Raw genomic sequence first — 18,570 nt, 5'->3', positions numbered from 1 at the left:
AGTGGAGCCGGATCAGCAACCTCAATTTAGATCTCAGGGTATCTTCCCTGCCCTGAAAGACCCCTGGGGAGCCCTGTGGAATCATGAGCCTCACTTGAAATCCACTCATGCTGCATGAGGTAAAGGCCTAGTCTGGACTGGTCATCTGGGGCTGACGGGGTCCCACGCTCCCTTCCAGGGGTACAAGCAGATGCCTGCCTGCTTCCTTGTCCTTATTGAGGCAGCCTTGGTCTTTGAGGGAGGCAAGTTCTAGGTCTTTGAACTTCAATATGCAGATTCTCCCTTCCTGTCCTTTAATCCTGTTAATCCAGTGTTTAAAGTCTTCCTTCTGCCTACCCTCCCTAGCCAGAGGTCAGCAGGTTTAGGACTCACCAGAGATGATCAGTAAATGACAAATGGGGCAAATGATTAATAAAGGCATTTGGGTCTGTCTTCCACACCATGCACACATGGGTTTTTCTTTTCAGTATGTTTAAAATTTTCCATCAAAAAGTTTTAAGGGAAGGGGATTGGGAGGAAAAAAAAGGAATGAAATAAAACATGGTCTAATATCACTTACTTAAAAAGTACATATAAAGTTGGTTTTCTACATGGAAAAAAAATACACAGAAAATTAAGTTTCAGGTAGATTATAAACCTAAAAATGAAACAAAATTAAGATTTTAATTCAACTACATTTAAAAAAATAAAGCCGTATAACTTCATTGTTCAAGAATAGCCGTAGTTGAGCAGCTTAGGGCAAGAGTTGCTTATCCATATTGCCAGGGTGTTTGCCTCACAGGCTTGGCCAACTCAGCTCAGCTTGTCTCAGGGGTTCCAGCGACTTGCTGCTGAGCAGAAACATGAGCCTGGGGCCTGCTTGTAGGACCCATGATGGTTTGGCTCTTCACCTGAACCCTGGTGAAGCATCTGAGGATTTTAAAAAGGCTTCTGGTGAACACAGGACCCCAAAGAACCAGGCTGGCACCAGTCTCCTCCTCTTGAGCAGGGTACCTCTGGGCCTAGGTCAGAACCAGGTAGTAGCCATCTAGATTCTGCACTGAAAGCAGTTTAAAAAAGAAGGGGCTCTAGTGGGATGAGACAGACCCCCAACCTACTGTGCTGTTCCCAAACATCAAAGCAGCCTGTGGTACATCTGCCACATCAAATGTTCTTCCAGGGCCCAAGTCCAGCTCTTTAGGACCTCCCTGGGTACAGGAGCAGAGAGGAGGGAGAGAGGACAGACAGTGAATAACTAGGACCACCAGCCTGCTGATCGGAAGTGCTGTGCTCCAGGTGATGTCCAGCAAGCACCTGCCATTGTGACCTGTATGACTGTTGGGTTGCGGCAGTGTGGTGGGGAGAGCAAGGGCTTTCCCTCTCCTAATAACTGCCTCAAACCAGGGCATTTTTCCCTCATGAGAATATTGTTAACTTTTTACTGAGCAATGAGTAGCTGTTCTTAGCTATATGACTGTTGTTTTGACGCAAAGCTAGCATGAAGCAGATGTTCACCAGTTGGTTGGGGCACAGTACCCACAACACACCTTCAAGGAAACTTTCAGTCTCATTTAAGAGATGGTATAAGACAATCTTAACCTTTCTAGGGCCTGCCAGGCACACAACCTCTCCCTCTAAAATCCCTACCTTTCTTCACCACAGCCACAAAGTACGATTCATCCTTAAGATTCTGAGCCACCTGCAAGGGAGAAGGGGTCACTAAGACAATTCTGTTCTTAGAACCAAACAGAACAAGCTAGGGCAGAGACAGCGAGACTGGGCCTGAGGTTGGAAGAGTATTCAAGCCGCCTTCCAACCTCATGGGACCGTGCAGGGAACCACTGCCTACTTTACCTGGTCACTGAGGAGAATGAGGACACCCCCGGGGCCCTGATGGAAAAGACGGTGGACCTGATTGGCTGGGAGGGCCAGGAGTTCAGCCAGTTTCCCCAGGAGCTCTACAGCACTGAGTTCATCCAGGGAGATCTCTTGATAAAAGCCTGGGGGTGTGGGCAGCACAGGGGCAGGAGTCAGTGGGGGGTGCCACTGCCCAGAGGGCAAAGTAACAGCTCATTGGGAGGTGCCCAGATGGGGAGAAGGAGTAAAGGAAAAAAGTTTATAAATCCACTTCCATTTTCACCTCCCATTCCTTACCTCTGGCAAGGCCTCAAATTGAGAGGAACCTCCAGTTTAAAGAAGCGATGGGACGCTGTATGAATGACTGAAGCCCAAATGCAGTAACAAGATTATAGTGTTCTAATCCCTTGTACTAACAGAATGACAAATTGGATGGAATTTGTGGAATCAGAGTGTAGAGCATGGAGGAATAAACCCAGGGATACATACTGGAAGGAGAAGACTAGTCAAATTACAGAAGATGAGAATGCCAAGGGCATGCTGGGTCCCAGACCAGAAGAGGTTTCATGCAGCTACGCCTGGCTTTCTTCTTTTGTTTTCTCAAGACCCCAGAACCTCACCTGAGTCAGGGTTCTTAGGAACCTCATCGTCTTGCCTACAGGTCTCCTGAGCAACATATAAGGTCAGCCGGTGTCGGATCGGCCTGGGCCAAGAGAAAAGTCTACATTCAAACCTGAACTAACAGGTCCCAGTTTTAGCCCCTTTGGGAGAACCCCACCTCCTCCCAGGTGTCTAGGGAGAGGGGTCACCAAGATTTAGTGAATGCTGGACCCTGTGGGGAGAGGAGAGGAGAAAAATCCACCTGTACCCCCAGAAACAGTGATGTACGCCGGATGGGCACAGAAAGAAGTCACAGCAGCCTGACTTAAGCCCAACTCTGCTAGCCTTGCTCTGGCCTCAGGCAGCAGGTTGCTGTCCTCAGGTCTCTTACTGTCCTCCTGAGTTTCTTACTTTGTAAAAAGACGTGGGGTTGAGTAGTTTTTCAGGTGCCTTCCACTTAAACATTCTATGAAACAGGACTGCAGCTGAGTTGGTAAGTGCCACTACACTGGCAGGGCTTCCCAGGTGGCACTAGTGGTACAGAACCTGCCTGCCAATGCAGGAGACAGACAAATTCGATCCCTGGGTTGGGGAAGATCCCCTGGAGAAGGGCGTGGCAACCAACTCCAATATTTTTTTTTTTTCAACTCCAGTATTCTTGCCTGGAGAATCCCATGGACAGAGGAGCCTGGCAGGCTACAGTTCATAGGGTTGCAAAGAGTCAGAGGTGACTGAAGTGACTTAGCACGCACACACTACAGTGAAAAGGGAACCCTGGTTGGCAATGCCCAGCACCTAGCTCTGAGAGTATTGAAAAGGCGCATCCCGTCAGCAGCTCCACAGATCTGAATAAGGTCCTGGGGAGTAAGCTTCAGCAGATCAGTGCCTGAGAAATCAGACAGGGCTAGATTAGGGGAAGAGAGGCCAGAGACCAAGGGTGGCAAGGGATACGATCCACTATTAGTCTACAAATAGCCCTAGTATATCCAGACGTGGGAGTCAGACTTGGATTCAAATTCCACTTCTGCCACTGGCTAGATATGTGCCCTTGGGCAAGTTATTTAGCCTCTCTGAGCCCTGTCCTCAGGGGTAATGTATAAATTGTATGAGATAATCCACAAGAAGAGAGCCTAGCAAGCATTATGCTGTGTCAACAATTAGTTCTAAATAAAAGTTAGTTGAAGGACACAGAGCAAGCCAGGACAGACAGCCTTCCTGCCTGAGTGCCCTCAGTCCCCTCCAGGTCTGGTCCCTACCTGTGGACCAGATCCCAGCCTCACCAGTGAAACTGGCCAGCAACCGGCAGTAGCTGGAGAACCAGTGCTGATGAGCAACCACTGCTGTGTCTCTAGGATGGAGGCTCCGGGGTTCAGACCCTGAGGCATAAAGAGTGGTCCAAGTGACACCATGGTCCCATGGACTGAGAACAAGGTGGAGGGGAAACATCCCTGCCCTTGGGGGTCCCAAGTCTGAGAAGGGAGGCTCATCCTGCCCAAGGGACGTGCCCAATGCCATCAGGCAACCATTTTGCGATCTGTGGCCATACCACATCTGTCCACCAGGGGGCAGGGCCACCCTATTATGGAGAAAGAGGGAACTGCTGAGAAGGCTTTGGAAGAGTTGGGGGTAGCGGGAAGACTCACAAGAGCTAGGCTGCCCCCCAAGGTGTCCAAGGCGAATGATGGTGAGGAGCAGAGCCTATGGGGGAGCAGGGAGTCTGGCTCAGAGGAGCAGGGTGGCCAGTCTCCTACCCCCACTTCCCTAGGCCTGTCCTGGTGTCACCCAGTTGTTCCCCAGAAGCTCCCTCAGTGGCACCCCTGGGCCTGCCCCTCGCTGGCCTCCTGAGTTGAGGGCTTCTCTCTTCACTCTCACCCCAGGGGCTGATAGGAGGTGTTTATCCTGCCTCACGTCTCCGGGGACAGGAGCTTGCAGGAGTGGGGAGAGGTCAGAGCAAAAGGGCTCAGAGGCAGGTGGGCCCCTGAAACGGGCTCTGGCCACGGTGAACACTGTGGGGCAAACAAACAGCAAGGTTAGCCTGGACATTCAGGAGTGCAGTGGTGACTGTTGGCAGGCCTTGGGCCAAACTTGGTCCCTGCCCCAGGAGCCCCTCACAGGTAGATCAGATTTCCACACAATGAAGAAAGTTAAACTAGCCTCAGGTCTGGCTGGGGAGTTGGGGAACTTCTGGAGGAGCTACAGCAGCAAGGGAGATGCACCAGGAAGAGGGAGCAGAAGTCGGGTAGTCGCAGCAGCAGGGCACAGGAGAGGCAGGCTGTGAACGTCTGCTCCTGGGAACCGTCAACTATAGGCACTGCAGTTTGTCCTCGCAGGAAATGGGGACTCATTCGTGTGTATGTGGGGGTGCTGATGATCATGCAGCAGCTGCAACACCTGAGGCCTCAGTTTCCCCACGTGTACAATGAGGATGTTTTCTCCCCCCTGGCCCCCACTGCCCAGCACACATACCTCCATGAAGATGGTGCTCTCACAGGCTGTCTGATAGTTGTTTCTCTCATGCACGGGCTGTTTCTCAATCTTCTCCCGGTCAGTTTTCAGTTTCCGGTCAGCTCCTTTGGGCTGCAGGAGGATGACAAGGAAATGTCAGCATTCCCCTCCTTACCTGCCCACTTCTCATGACAGGAAGGGCTCTGAGAAAGAGACCAAGCCCCATCCATCTGTGTACAGAGAAGGAAACAGTCCCAGGTCCAGGGTCTGCAGGCTGAGTGAGGGTCTACCCCAATGCCAAGTCAGATCCACACAGCCAGCAAGGCAGGGTGACAGCCCTGAGAGGGAGGGAGGGAAGGAGGGGAAAGGGCCCCATGCTGCCCGCACCTTAAACACCTTGAGGAGGCAGCCAGCTGAATGCAGGTGCTCCAGCGGAAGCTCCTTGTCACTGGGCTTGAAAGTGTCGATCTGGAGGCAGAAGGGGACGCCTTTCTCCCCAACTTTTTTCCGAGTGAACTTGGTGCTGATGCAGTGAACCTGAGGTGGAAAAGAAGGGTGACTATCTAGGTCCTGCCCATATTCAAGGGATCTCACCTGAAACCTGCTACCTGTCTGCCACCTGTCAGCCACAGCAACTTTCCATCCCCAACCAGTGTCTATTCTTAAGGTATACCTTATTAGGTTCTTTCCCTGGTTCAAAATCCCTCAGTGTCTCCTTAAGACTATGAGACGAGAAGCAAAGTCCCTGACCGCGGCATTCAAGCACCTTAAAGAGACAAGTCAAGCCTTTCTGCCTGGCTGCTCTTCCTCCCATCAATGAACCCACTGACCCACTCATCTAGCCTGCTTATCACCCCAATACACATGCATAGCTGTCCCTAGAGTCCTCTACTGGGAAAGCGCTCTCTGCTCACACTTGAGCCCATACATTCCATTCCAGGGTAAAGTTACCAGTTCAAAATTTATCTAAATTGAGTGTCCTGTATTTTATTTGCTAAACCTAGCAGTCTACTCTAGGAAGCCTTCCTGATCTGCACAACCACTACAGTGGTTGTGATTGCCTTCCTGCAATCTTGTGAAGAACAGTTAAAGAATCCAACTTTACAGGTAGGGAAGCTGAGGCTCATAGAGATTATATTACCCAGGCAAGGTCCATGCCAAGAAGTAGTGGAACTGAAATTGTGCCATATCCACCTGGCTCCTCGTCCAGGTGCTTAGAGTACAGAGGACATTCAAAAAAGGGACTTAAATGTGAATTTTGACAATACTTTTTATTATAAAAGGAAATCTATTCAACATAGAAGATGCAAGGGGGCTTCCCTGGCAGCTCAGCTGGTAAAGAATCCGCCTGCAATGCAGGAGACCCCAGTTCAATCCCTGAGTCGGGAAGATCCCCTGTAGAAGGAATAGGCTACCCACACCTGTATTCTCGGGCTTCCCTGGTGGCTCAGATGGTAAAGAATCTGCCTGCAATGTGGAAGACCTGGGTTCATATCCCTGGGTTGGGAAGATTCCCTGGAGGAGGACATGGCAACCCACTCCAGTATTCTTGCCTGGCAGGCTACACAGTGCATCAGGTCGCAGAGTCAGGACTGAGCAACTACGTACAGTACAGCACTGAAAAAGTACAAAGGATACGGGCATCTCCATCACTCCACCACTCACAGAGAGTACTGTTAACATTCAAGTATTGTTTCTTTCTATCTTTTCTCTGTGCAAGAAAAAAACACAACTTTTATATACACACACTTTTATTTTTGCAAAATAGAAATCAAACATTAAACACAAGTCTACATTCTGCCTTTACGTATGGGAAAGCAGTTTCTCTTGTCATGAAATATTTCCAAGACATCATTTTTTTTTTCCAAGACATCATTATAATGGCTACACAATTTCCATTATAAACTACTAAACACCTATTTCAAAGTCCACCCTTATCTGATGGACATTTTGATTAATATCTTTTAATATAAAAAATGGCAGGGGCATGAATAGCTGCTAAAGGTATGTTTGTGTACTTATTCAGCACTGCATTTCTTGAGGTAGAACTACTGGGAAAATGAGTATGAATATTAAATTTAATAAAATTTGCCCACATACTTACTAAATGGATACATCAATTTGCATTCTCGGAGTATGAGGTTGTCTGTTTCTCTAAAGCTTACAAATAATAGTTTTTTAAGAGTCTGCCAGTTTGCATGTGTGTGTGTGTGTGTGTGTGTGTGTAGTTGTTTAATCGTCAAGTCATGTCTGACTCTTTGCAACACATGGACTGTAGCCTGCCATTCCTTTGTCCATGGGATTTCCCAGGCTAGAATACTGGAGTAGATTGCCATTTTCTTCTCCAGGGGATCTTCCTGACCCAGGGATTGAAGGCATATCTCCTGCATTGGCAGGTGGATTCTTTACCATTGAACCACCAAGGAAGCTGTGTGTGTGTGTACATATATACATGTAGTTTTAATTAGCATTATTAACATTTTGTGAGTTTGAACTGTCTACTTGTATTAGCAATTTGTATCTTTCTTTATAAATTGCTTATATCCTTTGCCAATTTTTCTATTGAGCTTTCATATACTTTTTAATGTATGAGAATTTTTTATATATTTAAAATATAACATCATGTATGTTATATGTGGCAACTGTTTTCCCCATGTGATGTCCCTTTTAATCTTGCCTACACTTTGCAGACCATTACTTTCTATGAATCTAAATTCTGTCCTGTGTCTTGTCATTTCTTCCATCACCTTAATGTTTAACAAGTCCTTCCCTACAGTGACATTCAATCAACGTGTCCACCTTTGTTCCTCATGGTGCTTTCTGGAAGTGATTCATTCTTATTACCTCCTCTGACCTCCACCCAAGCTCACCTTTCTTTTCCATATAGGCTGCTGCCACCCTCATCTGACCTCCAGCCTCCTTCCTGTCCCAGCCTCAGACTCACTTGCAGGAAGAGAGAGGTCCTCTTGGTCGGGTCCTAATAAAACTCCACGGTGTTCAGTTGTGAGGGCAGCACTTGGGGTTCCAGCACCCCCACAGACAGAGGGATATCTGCAGGCACAGATTGGCAGGCAGGGAGCAGGGCTCAGCACCACCGCCCGCCCCATCCACAGGGGCCTCTAAGCCAGACAGCAGCCCTGAAGGGCCCTGGTCCCTCCCCAGTCACATATGTCCAGGATACGGTCCCCAGGCCGGCTCCACCTCCAGCCGTCCAGCTGTTGCTGCTCAGTGTACTGCAGGCGCCGGTCGTGGAAAACCACACGCACCACGCTCTGTGGGCACAGGAGGGTGCCGTGGCATTTGGGAACCAGCTCCCACCTCTGGGACAAGCCAACCTTGCCAGCCTCTCCCTTACCTTCCCTCCCACCCACATGGGGCAAAAGGACTTAGAATAACTAGATCTGTGTCCAGAGGCCACCTGCCACTCAACAAGCAGTGAAACTGAGGAAGTAACCTAGAGCTTCAGTTTCCTCATCTGTAAAATGGAGGAGTTAATCCCTTTGCACTCAGTCACTCTTTCTTCACAGCACTTAGCAGTTTGCGATTTGTAAATCAACTTGTAATCGTATCTAAATTGTTCAATGACATGTTTGTCTCAGTAGAACGCAAGTCCCCAAGGAAAGAAGCCACATCTGTCTCTTTACCCCTGAATCTCTAGTGCATAGAACAGTTTCTGGCAAAGAACGGGAGCTAAATAAAAACTTTTTTTTTCCTGAGAGATGGAATCATGTGTGTGAATAATGCTATGTAAATGTATTTCTAAATCCTGGTTCTGCTATTTACTGGCTCTGTGTCCTTGAGAAAATAATACTTCATCTCACTGTGCCTTTTTCCTCAACAATTCCCGCCACCACTGAGCTGTTGTGAAGGTCAAATGAAAAGGTGGACGTGAGCGGGTTCTACTTGAGAATGACATCACTGTGGTGACACTGGCTTCCTGCCAGAGGGAGAGTCATAGCCAGCCTTTGCCAGTTCTGGGAGTGGAGGCACTTGCCTTCAGCAGCCGGGGCTCCTGAGTGGCATCGACCAGTTTGGGGTTGCAGAGCATCTGTACCTCATAGGACTGGCCTAGGAGAAATTGAGGGGAAGTGGGCACCCCTCTCAGGGGCAGAGAGGCTGCCTGCCACCCCCAGCCCACCCCAGGTCCAGCCTCCCACTAGCACCCCGCTCGCCCCTCTCCATCCCCAGGCCCAGAGCACCCTGGTTCACCTGTGCCAGCGAAGTGGCTGCACAGAGCACGTACTGGAACACGGGGCAGGGCTGCTCCGCTCGGGGGATGTTGGCCAGCTCTTCCTGAGAGAGGAAGGCACGGCTGGCTTCTGCCCTGTCCACCCCCTCCTCCAAGAGGCTTTGACTCTTTCTGCCAGATTCGCCCTCCAGGGAGCCTACAGTTTGCTGAAGCAGGTACCCCTGCAGCAGCCAGGGCCTAAGGGGTCCCCATTCAGCTGCTCTGGCCTCCAGCAGACATCCCTCAAGGTGCAAATCCCCAACACTAGAATATTTGCAAACATCTGCCATCAATTTGGAGAAGGAAATGGCAACCCACTCCAGTATTCTTGGCCTGGAGAATTCCATGGACAGAGGAGCCTGGTGGGCTACAGTCCATGGGGTTGCAAAGAGTCAGACACGAATAAGCGACTAACACACACACACACCAAATTGGGCTTCCCTGGTGGCTCAGAGGTTAAAGAGTCTGCCTCCAATGCAGGAGACCCGGGTTCCATCCCTGGGTCAGGAAGATCCCCTGGAGAAGGAAGTGGCAATTTGCAACCTCAAGGCTTGCCTGATGGCCAGTGACTGCCCAACATGTGTCCTGAGTGGGTGGGTGGTTAGGGTGCTTTGAGATGTCCTGGGACCCACTAAATTCCAGATACATTTGACCATTTCCCAGTGGGTTCGCAAAGAGTTGGATATGACTGAGCATGCACGCCCTGACCAACCACCCCCCAAGAGCAGGAAGCCCATAATCTTCAGCTTGAAACAGATGGCCCTACCGTGTCCATCACAAATCAGATCAGGGCCTTCCTCGGGGGCTGGAGGGAGGGGTTCTGGCCCTTACCTGAGCAAGCTGCTTGGCGGCCCACGGTACAGCTCCCTGGGGCTCGGCCACAGGTGCTCCAGCTGGTTGTGCCAAAACAGCGTCTTGGAGAGAGAGCAGGACCAGCTGTGTCGCAGAGAGCTCAGCACTGGGTTGGGCTGGACCCCCTGGGCCATCCACCTGGGGCCCCAGGCTTTATACACAGGCAGGGACACACAGAAGGGTGGGGCAAGGCTTCGGCTCCTTATTGGCTGAGCAACCAGGGTTCCAGGAAACTCAGGACCTGTTAGGCAGCCCAAGCTGCCCAGGTGGGGAATGGAGAAATGATGTCCCTAGGGCTCCCCACCAATCATTAACTCAAAGGGGAGACAGTTTTGCAGCAAAACCAGTCACAGGGATGGATATCCACTAACCCCACCTTCAACGTTCCCCAAGAGGCCCAGGAACCATGAGGGGCACCCTGGAGCTAAGAGATTAGCTCCAGATACATAAGCCAAGTTGATTCCTGGAGACCGACTGCCTGGACCCCTCACAGGACGCTATGGGGGCTAGGAGCCTGACCACTCCAGGAGACAGGACAAACAGACACACAGCGTCACGTGGACCTACAAAGGGCCTTTGCTCCCCCTGGCCTCCCCCTGGCCGCCCCCCAGCCTCCCCCCATAGAGGGGCAGTGATGGCCCAGCACCTGTCCTGTCACTGGGGGCTGCCTGGCTAGGGGACTGGAGTTTACAGAATATAGTCCAGCTTGCTGTGGAGACAGCTCAGGGTGGTGATGGGAAGGAGAGCACACCCGTGAAGGGGGGTGGGCCTGGGAGTGCCCCCTCCCTGGGGAGGCAGAAGGAGAGGGGGTCCAGCTGGGCGCTCTGCCCTGGGGCGTGGGGCAGGCTGTGTTTGTGGATGGCCCCCTCCCCAGGAAGGCAGAAGGGGAGGGGGTCCAGCTGGGCGCTCTGCCCTGGGGTGTGGAGCAGGCTGTGTTTGTGGATGGATGGCTCCCTTCCTCGGGCTCAGCTCCCGTTGTCACTGTACACAGTCAGCCCCGGCCCGCTGCCCCCACCTCCCACTACTGTATTTGGTGTAAACAGATAAGGGCGTTTCAGAGAGCAGACACAGGGCTCCAAAGATGTGGCCTGACCTCCTGTGACCCTAACTATCAAGGCTTTGTGATTCTGGCAACCCCTCCTCAGAGGAAGGGAGAAGGAAAACCAAAGAGTATGCCTCCCTCCCCGCCAACCCCCACTCCCCCCACACACACACAATGGGCTGGGTTCCTCCAGGTACCTGGCCCCCCAGTCCTGTACCTACATTCTTCTCCTATGAAGCCAGACCAAAGGAGAAAAGGGGATGGGAACATTCCTGCCAATGGGGGCCAAAGAAACTTTGAGTCCCCAAGATCCCCATTAAGACCCCTAAGACTTCAAGACTCACCCATTGCCCAAAGCTGGATTCAAGGCCAGAAGATCCCCACCATGGGACCCTCCAAGGCTGGACAGAGCAAGATACCAAGAAAGCCAGAGGAAGGGGCTAGGAAGGGTGAGGAGGCAGGGCGTGGCCCTGGTCTGGGTGGAGCAGGAGGTGGTTTGTTATGGAGGATGGAAGTAGAAAAGGCGGAGACTGGTGTGGACCCCTCAGAGGACACCACCAGGAGCTGGTCTGGGGAGGGGGACTGCACCACAGGCATGCAGTATCTTAATTCCCCCTCGAGTGACCGAACCCCTGCGCCCTGTAATGGAAGGCTTAGCTGGACCGGCAGAGAAGTCCCAAAGCATGATATGTTTTTTTAAGGTGGATTTTTTTTCACATCCAAACAGCTCTATCATTGTCTAGGCATGGCATAACTCGATCCTAATAATACCCTTGGGGTTATTCCTTACCCTAAGCCAAGGAAGTAACTTTTTTTTTCTGTAAAAATTGCTAAGGAATAATTCACTGTCCTTCTCCTCTAACCAAAATGTATTGTTTTGTTTTGTCTTTTATCCCAGGCAACATTCTAACCTGGAGAGTTAGAGTGTAAAGCCTACTGCTCCCTCAGAAGAAGAGGGGCTGAGAGGAGTGTCCCTCATCCATTCACTGAACCTACCTAGTAGTAGTAAGTGAAAGTCGCTCAGTCGTGTCTCTTTGAGACCCCAGGGACTGTAGACTGCTTGGCTCCTCTGTCCATGGAATTCTCCAGGCCAGAATACTGGAGTGGATAGCTGTTCCCTTCTCCAGGCAGGGACTCTTCCTGACCCAGGGATCGAAGTGTGGTCTCCTGCATTGCAGGTGGATTCTTTACCAGCTGGGCTACAATTATAGGCCAGTAGTAGTAGGGTGATTTCTTTTCCCAACAAACTGTTTCTGAGGCTTCTAGGTACGCAACTCCACAAGGCATCATACTGAACAGCAGCCCCTAGAGTTTGAGGAGGCACAGACCTGTCTTTGAGTCCCCAGCCTTGTATTCCTGAGAGTTCTTCTCACCATTAGGAAGTCTCACGTTGGAAAGGTACTCGGTTCATGTTTCAAAGTTACCGCCTTTTTTTTATATACAATATATTTTAAAATTATTTATTTATTTTTGGCTGCACTTTGGTGCTGGGCATGGGCTTTCTCTAGTTGTGGAGAGTGGGGGCTACTCTTCGTTGCAATGCGCAAGCTTGTGGCCCTGGGGCTTAGTTGCCCCATGGCGTGACTCATGTCCCCTGCATTGGCACACGGATTCTGAACCCTCAACCACCAAGGAAGTCCACTGTCTCCTTCTTAAAACCCTTCTGCCACCCGGCCAGTTGGCATTTATGTTCTCCATGTGTCTCAGCCCTTCACCAAATTCCTTCACAGCAGTCATCTGACATGCAGTTTATTCTTTGTTCACTTTGCTTAATGTCTGTTTTCCTATCAGAGTGGAAGTCCCTTGAAAGTAGAGACTAAGAGATGGGTTAGTGTTTAGGTTGAAGAGTATGTTTCTCGAGATAGACCCTGAGTGCAAGCACAGCTGTGTGGCTTTGGGTAAGAAACTAAACCTTTCTGAGGTTCGTGCTGAAACTATAAAAAGGGGATGATGAGAACCTCTACCCCACAGGGCTGGGTAATAATGAATGAGATGATAATTGAGCGCTCAGTAAATGTAGGTGTCTTTTTATTTATTTATTGTGGGCTCACTGCACAGTGTGTGGGATCAGGATCTCAAGTCCCTGACCAGGGGACCAGGGGACAGAACCCACATCACCTAGAGTGGAAATGGGGAGTCTTAACTAATGGACTGCCAGCAGTCCCAATATAGATGTCCTTTTCTCTATATATTTCCAGTGCCTAGTCCATTATACAGGTTAATTTATTTAACACTTGAAAGTGTAGGTTTATTTATATAACACACAAATGTAGAGGGTCTGCTTATTTAACAAACAGTTCTTTAGTGTTCAGTGTGACTTCAGAGTGCTTTTCCATCTACCTTCTAAGGTAAATGCTATTTGTTTCTATTATTCTATTATCACTGCCTCCCTCCCCCCAATTATACAGATGGGGAAACTGAGGGTCCAAGAAATTAAGTTGCTACCTCAAGGTCACACAGCTAAGACAAGACACAGCCAGGGTTTGAACCCAGGCTGCCTGAACTACTACCCTTTCTCCTAATGACCATACTGTATGACACACTCTGCCTCACAAATGTGTATGGAATTCTGAAACGAGTCTCCAAGCAACACTCCAACTAGAGGAGCTGGAGAGTAAGGCCTACTCCCCCTCCTGCAAAGAAAGGGGCTGATGTGGGGATTTGAATGATAAGTGCATTCATTTATTCAACAGCTCTCAAAGAAGTATTGGACCCTGGAACCTGGATTCTGATGAGGGACTTCTGACCTTTCTGAGCTTCAGCCTCTCCAGCTGCAAAATGGGGACAAAATGCTTTCTGTTCCACTCCTGGCCCGTGAGCTCTGAAGATGGCCAAATATGAATGACAGTGGCTGGGCTGCTGCGGTTGGTTTTGTAGAATGGGGGTTGGGGGACTAATGATGGCAGAGAGACAGGATACAGGATTGTGATTTCCTCAGGTGTGGCTATGACTTGAGAATTCCCTTGGGATGAGTAGCAGTGAAGGCTGCAAGGAAACAGCTTTTCTAGGGTATTCGATCTTCCAGGTCCCACTGCATCTTACGACCACCTCTTGAGATAAGAAGGTCCCAATTACAGTCTGTGCAATTTGCCCAAGGTTATTAGCTAGTGGCCAATACTTTGGCCACCTGATGAGAAGAACTGACTCATTGGAAAAGACCCTGATGCTGGGGAAGATTTGAAGGCAGGAGGAGAAGGGGACGACAGAGGATGAAATGGCATCACTGACTCGATGGACATGAGTTTGAGCAAGCTCTGAGAATTGATGATGGACAGGGAAGCCTGGCACACGTGCTGTGGTCCATGGAATCGCAAAGAATCAGACATGACTGAGCAACTGAACTGAACTGATTAGCTAGTGAGAGTGGGCTGGACCCTGAGTCACCTCACTGCCATGCACCCAGGCCAAAACAAGACTCGTTCCTGGCCATCCCCTTAGAAGGCTCTTAGCCCACTACTCTGGCTCTGTTTCCATGTTGCTGCCCCTGGGAACCAGAGAGATGTTCCTGTGACACAAGAATGACCATACCATCATCACTCTTGGTGACATTCTCAAGCTGGGCTATGAAAACTCCTGGGTAACCACACCCATCTTCAGGCATCAGTGGTACACAGTGGTTAGTGCTTGTTAAAAATTTTTTTTGGCTGTGCTAGGTCTTCACCATGGCATTCGGGCTTTCTCTAGTTGCGATACATGGGCTTAATTGCCTCATGGCATGCGGGGTCTTAGCTCTGCGACCAGGGGTTGAACCTGAGTTCCCTGCATTGGAAGATGGATTCTTAACCACTGGAGCATCAGGGAAAGTGCCTAAAATCATTTTTTAGTGGGAAAACTAATATGGATATTCTTGGATTCAAAAGCAAGGCTTTCACAAACACTTAATATAGAGCCTTGTCTTTAAATTCCTTTCCAGTCCTGGGTGAACCACTCTGCCCACCTGCTCCCTCCTCATGCCCCATGGTACCCCTAGATTGTTCACCTGGGTTCCCATGAATGAGTCTGAGAAGCCTGTTTGTGCAGGAAAACCCGTCTTCCTGGCCCAGCATCCACAGCCATTGGCCCACTTTCTTCTGCCTTTCCCTCTCGCCACTCCCCTTCTCCCTTGCTTACAGTCCTGCACTTCCAAAACAGTCTGTTCTATTTCACGCCTGGGCTTTGCCCAGGCTGTTCCCTCTGCCTTCCAGCCCTCTTGATGGCCTCTGTCAGCTCAGCTCAAGGCACATCTCTGTCCCCACTGCTCCCTACCCCCAAGTCTGTTCAGAGGGAACCCCTGTATTGTTGGCACTCTCTGGGTCAGGATTTACAAGAGGGCTTCAAAGGCAGTAAACAAGGACCTCCGGAGCCCAAAGCCTCTCTAGGCATTTAGTAGGACCCCATGGTTTAGATGTCACAAATGTAGACTCTTAAAGGCCCCACCTACATCTGCTAAATCGCTTCAGTCATGTCTGACTCTTGGCGACTCTATGGACTGTAGCCTGCCAGGCTCTGCTATCCATGGGATTATCCCAGCAAGAGTACTTGAGTGGGTTGCCATTTTCTCCTCCAGGGGATCTTCCTGACGCAGGGATCGAACTTGCCTCACTTGTGTCTCCAGCATTGGCAAGCAAGTCCTTTTACCACTGGCGCCCCCTGGGAAGCCCACCTACACGCTCCTATCCGAAAGATATACAGTGCTAGTTTCTGTGTGGCCTGCAGGGGGCGGTGTGGGTCCAGGCTGGCCCCGGGAACTCCAGCTGCTGTTTCAACAGTCTAGACACCCAGCCAGAAAATCTCTGCCCTGAAGGAGTTAATAAGCTGAACACTAAGGGAGGAGTTTTAGGCGGGCCCCATCCTGCCTGCCTCAACCTCTCTTTAACATCATCACCCTCATCGCTTCTCGGCCTTTTGGCTAAAATCAAGTGTAGTCACATCATCACCCTCATGCTTCTTTCACTTAATAAAGCCAGTCACCCTCACCTCTAACACCCGGATCCAGTTCCTTCCAGACTTCATCCTCCGGCTTTCCCACCAGGTCTCAGGGGCAGTCTGCACCCCAGTGTGTGCCCAGGGCCCCTCTGCAGCAAAAGATCCTCCCTTAAGAGTTTGGGGGCCCCCAGTGCTCATATCTCCAAAAGTCTAACCCCTAACAGCCCCACCCCATCCACTGGGCTCCACCTCTTTGCTCACCCCAAAGTGATGACATTGCTGTTGCCTTGGTAACAGATGCTTTGTGGGTGGGTATGGGGAGACTTCAGGACATCAGAGGCATGGGGGAGGGGGCTGGGCAAACTGGTATAGGGCCTGGGAGGGGCAGCCGGGGGTTATGACTTCCCCACCACAGGCCGCCATCAGCCTTATGTCCCCAGCCTCAAGGAGAACAGAAACCGCATAGAAGGGGCATCTTCTTGGAAAGAGAGGCGTTCTCATTGGAGGAGAGGGACATCCCCCTCCCGAGAAAACAGGTCTTCAGGACAGTTCAGCCTGGTGGGGTCGGGGAGGGGCTGCACATACTGGAGCCCATGTTGTGCCCCTCCAGGGAGCCTGAGGCACAGAGGGAGGGGGCCGCTCACTCAGGGCGCGTTAGGGACAGTGCCACAGGCAGTGGAAGGGTGGCTGTATGCCAGTGTCCCGAGCTCCAAGGGGTGGAGAGGCCCTCCTCCAGGCCCTGGGGACCTTGCTGTCCCAGAAGCCACAGCCAGGAAGTGTGTCAGGCACTTGCGTAAGAGCCTTCTATATTTCCATAAAATCATAATTACCGATGCCTGCCACGAGCCTTAGCTCATTAGAGTGGCATCTGCCTCTGGGGCCCATGGGGTGGGCTGGCAGGGGGACGTGAGGGAGATGGGACAAGGCCAGGCCTCTCACTGTGTTCTCTGCATTCCCAGCCCCACTGACCCTGGGCACTCTTCCTCTTCCCAGCTGGAGATGAGAACCCAGGCTTGGCCTCAACCATGACAAACGCCCCAACGTGGGAACCCCAATTCTAAAGCTGGAGGGAAAGGCCAGCCACTCATGTGCTCAGCTTGGGCTGTCCTTGACAACCCATGAGGGCAGAGGCCAAAGCAGGGAGGGGCTTGAACTGAAGGTGTTTACAGGAGAAAATAGGTCAGTCCTTATGGAATAGCAGTCAAAGAATCTCAACCCCCAATGGAGGGCCCTGGCGTCATTCAGGCTGGTGATTCTTAATCTTGGGGGATCTTAGATTCTCTGAGGAGCAGAGGAAAGCTCTGAACTCTCCTCCAGAAAATGCTTATCCTCCAGAATTTGATACAACTTCGAGGGGTTCATGAACTCCCTGAAACTCACCTACAAACCCAAGGTTAATAAGAATCCTTAAAATTTTTTAAAAATACAATAGTAACTATCATGTACTTTCTCTGTCCAATTCTTTACATATATTAACTTATAGAATGCTCAAAAGAACACTAAGACACAGACAATTATCCTCCGCATTTAATCCAATTCCCCGTTTCAAAATAATTTAGTCCAATTCATCCAATCTGAAGAGAAAGAAACTAAAGACCCTCCAGAGATGATGGACAGCTCTCTGCCCAAGATCACAGAGTAGGAAAAAAGGGCAGACCAGGGTGAGGACCAGGTTCTCTTAGTGTGCTGGACTTTGGCCATATGCAGATTCGAAGTCATCTGTCCATCCCATCATCCCCAGGCTCCCGAGAGCCCAGCAGCTGTGCTCATTCACTCAGCTCTCCTAGTAAAAGGCCTCCTGGTAGTTCTATTATGACTTCCGGTCTGAGAGCCTTTTTGAGTGATTGCCACTCATCCTCCTGGAATGCCTTGCCCCTTGCTCCGCCCGCCCCTCATTTCTGCCCTCCAAATCTAAGATGGACAGTGTGCCCCCAAGAGAAGCTAGCCCCATTGCTCCTGCCCCAGCTCTGAGCCACTGCAGTGGGAATTGTCAGCACTGAGACAGTGACTCAGACTTAGTTCATGAAAGATTGCTCTGAAACACGAAGGCTGTCGGCCAGAAAGGACATCCAGAGGTCATGGGATCCAGCCCCCTGCCTCCTCCGTATTTGCTCTACCTTAGGCTTCTATTGCTGAGACCAGATGGGCCCCAGAGCCCACAGACTTCCCTGCCTTTCCTTGGTCCCCCATACCACTGATTCCCCTGAGAATTCTTTCCCAAGTCTAGTCAGGGTCTCCTTCTGGGTTAGTTCTTCCATGACTTAACAGGCTCCAGACAGCTAAGGAAAGTGAGGAAAGGAAGCTGTTTCTTCTCTCTGCCTCAGAAAAAGACCTAGAAAGAGACAAGTCCCCCAAGAAAAAAGGAGAGAAAGAAGAAAATGAAAACTTTCTGTGTCTGTCTTTCTTAGGCTAAGTGGTATATTCGCACTATCTCATTCATCCTCTGAACAATTAGGTGGGCAGAGTCTCCATTTTGCTGATGAAGAAATCAAAGCTTTAAAAGTTACCTACTCAAGGGACTTCCCTTGTGGTCCGGTGGCTAAGGCTCCTTGCTTCCAATGCAGAAGGCCTGGGTTTGGTCCCTGGTCAGGGAACTTGATCCCACATGCTGCAACTAAGACCTGGTGCAGTCAAATAAATAAATAATAAATAAATTAAAAAT

General features: G+C 50.3%; 1 pseudogene; it reads right to left on the bottom strand.

Moving 5' to 3' along the window:
* Positions 1 to 677: 677 nt before the first annotated feature.
* On the bottom strand, positions 678 to 10,095 carry LOC133231476 (transcription factor CP2-like protein 1; annotated as a pseudogene).
* Positions 10,096 to 18,570: the final 8,475 nt, after the last annotated feature.

This window comes from Bos javanicus, chromosome 19, assembly GCF_032452875.1.
Source record: "Bos javanicus breed banteng chromosome 19, ARS-OSU_banteng_1.0, whole genome shotgun sequence".
Taxonomy (NCBI): Eukaryota; Metazoa; Chordata; class Mammalia; order Artiodactyla; family Bovidae; genus Bos; species Bos javanicus.
The sequence above is the reverse complement of the archived record's forward strand: the minus strand, read 5'-3'. Positions and strand labels throughout refer to the sequence as shown.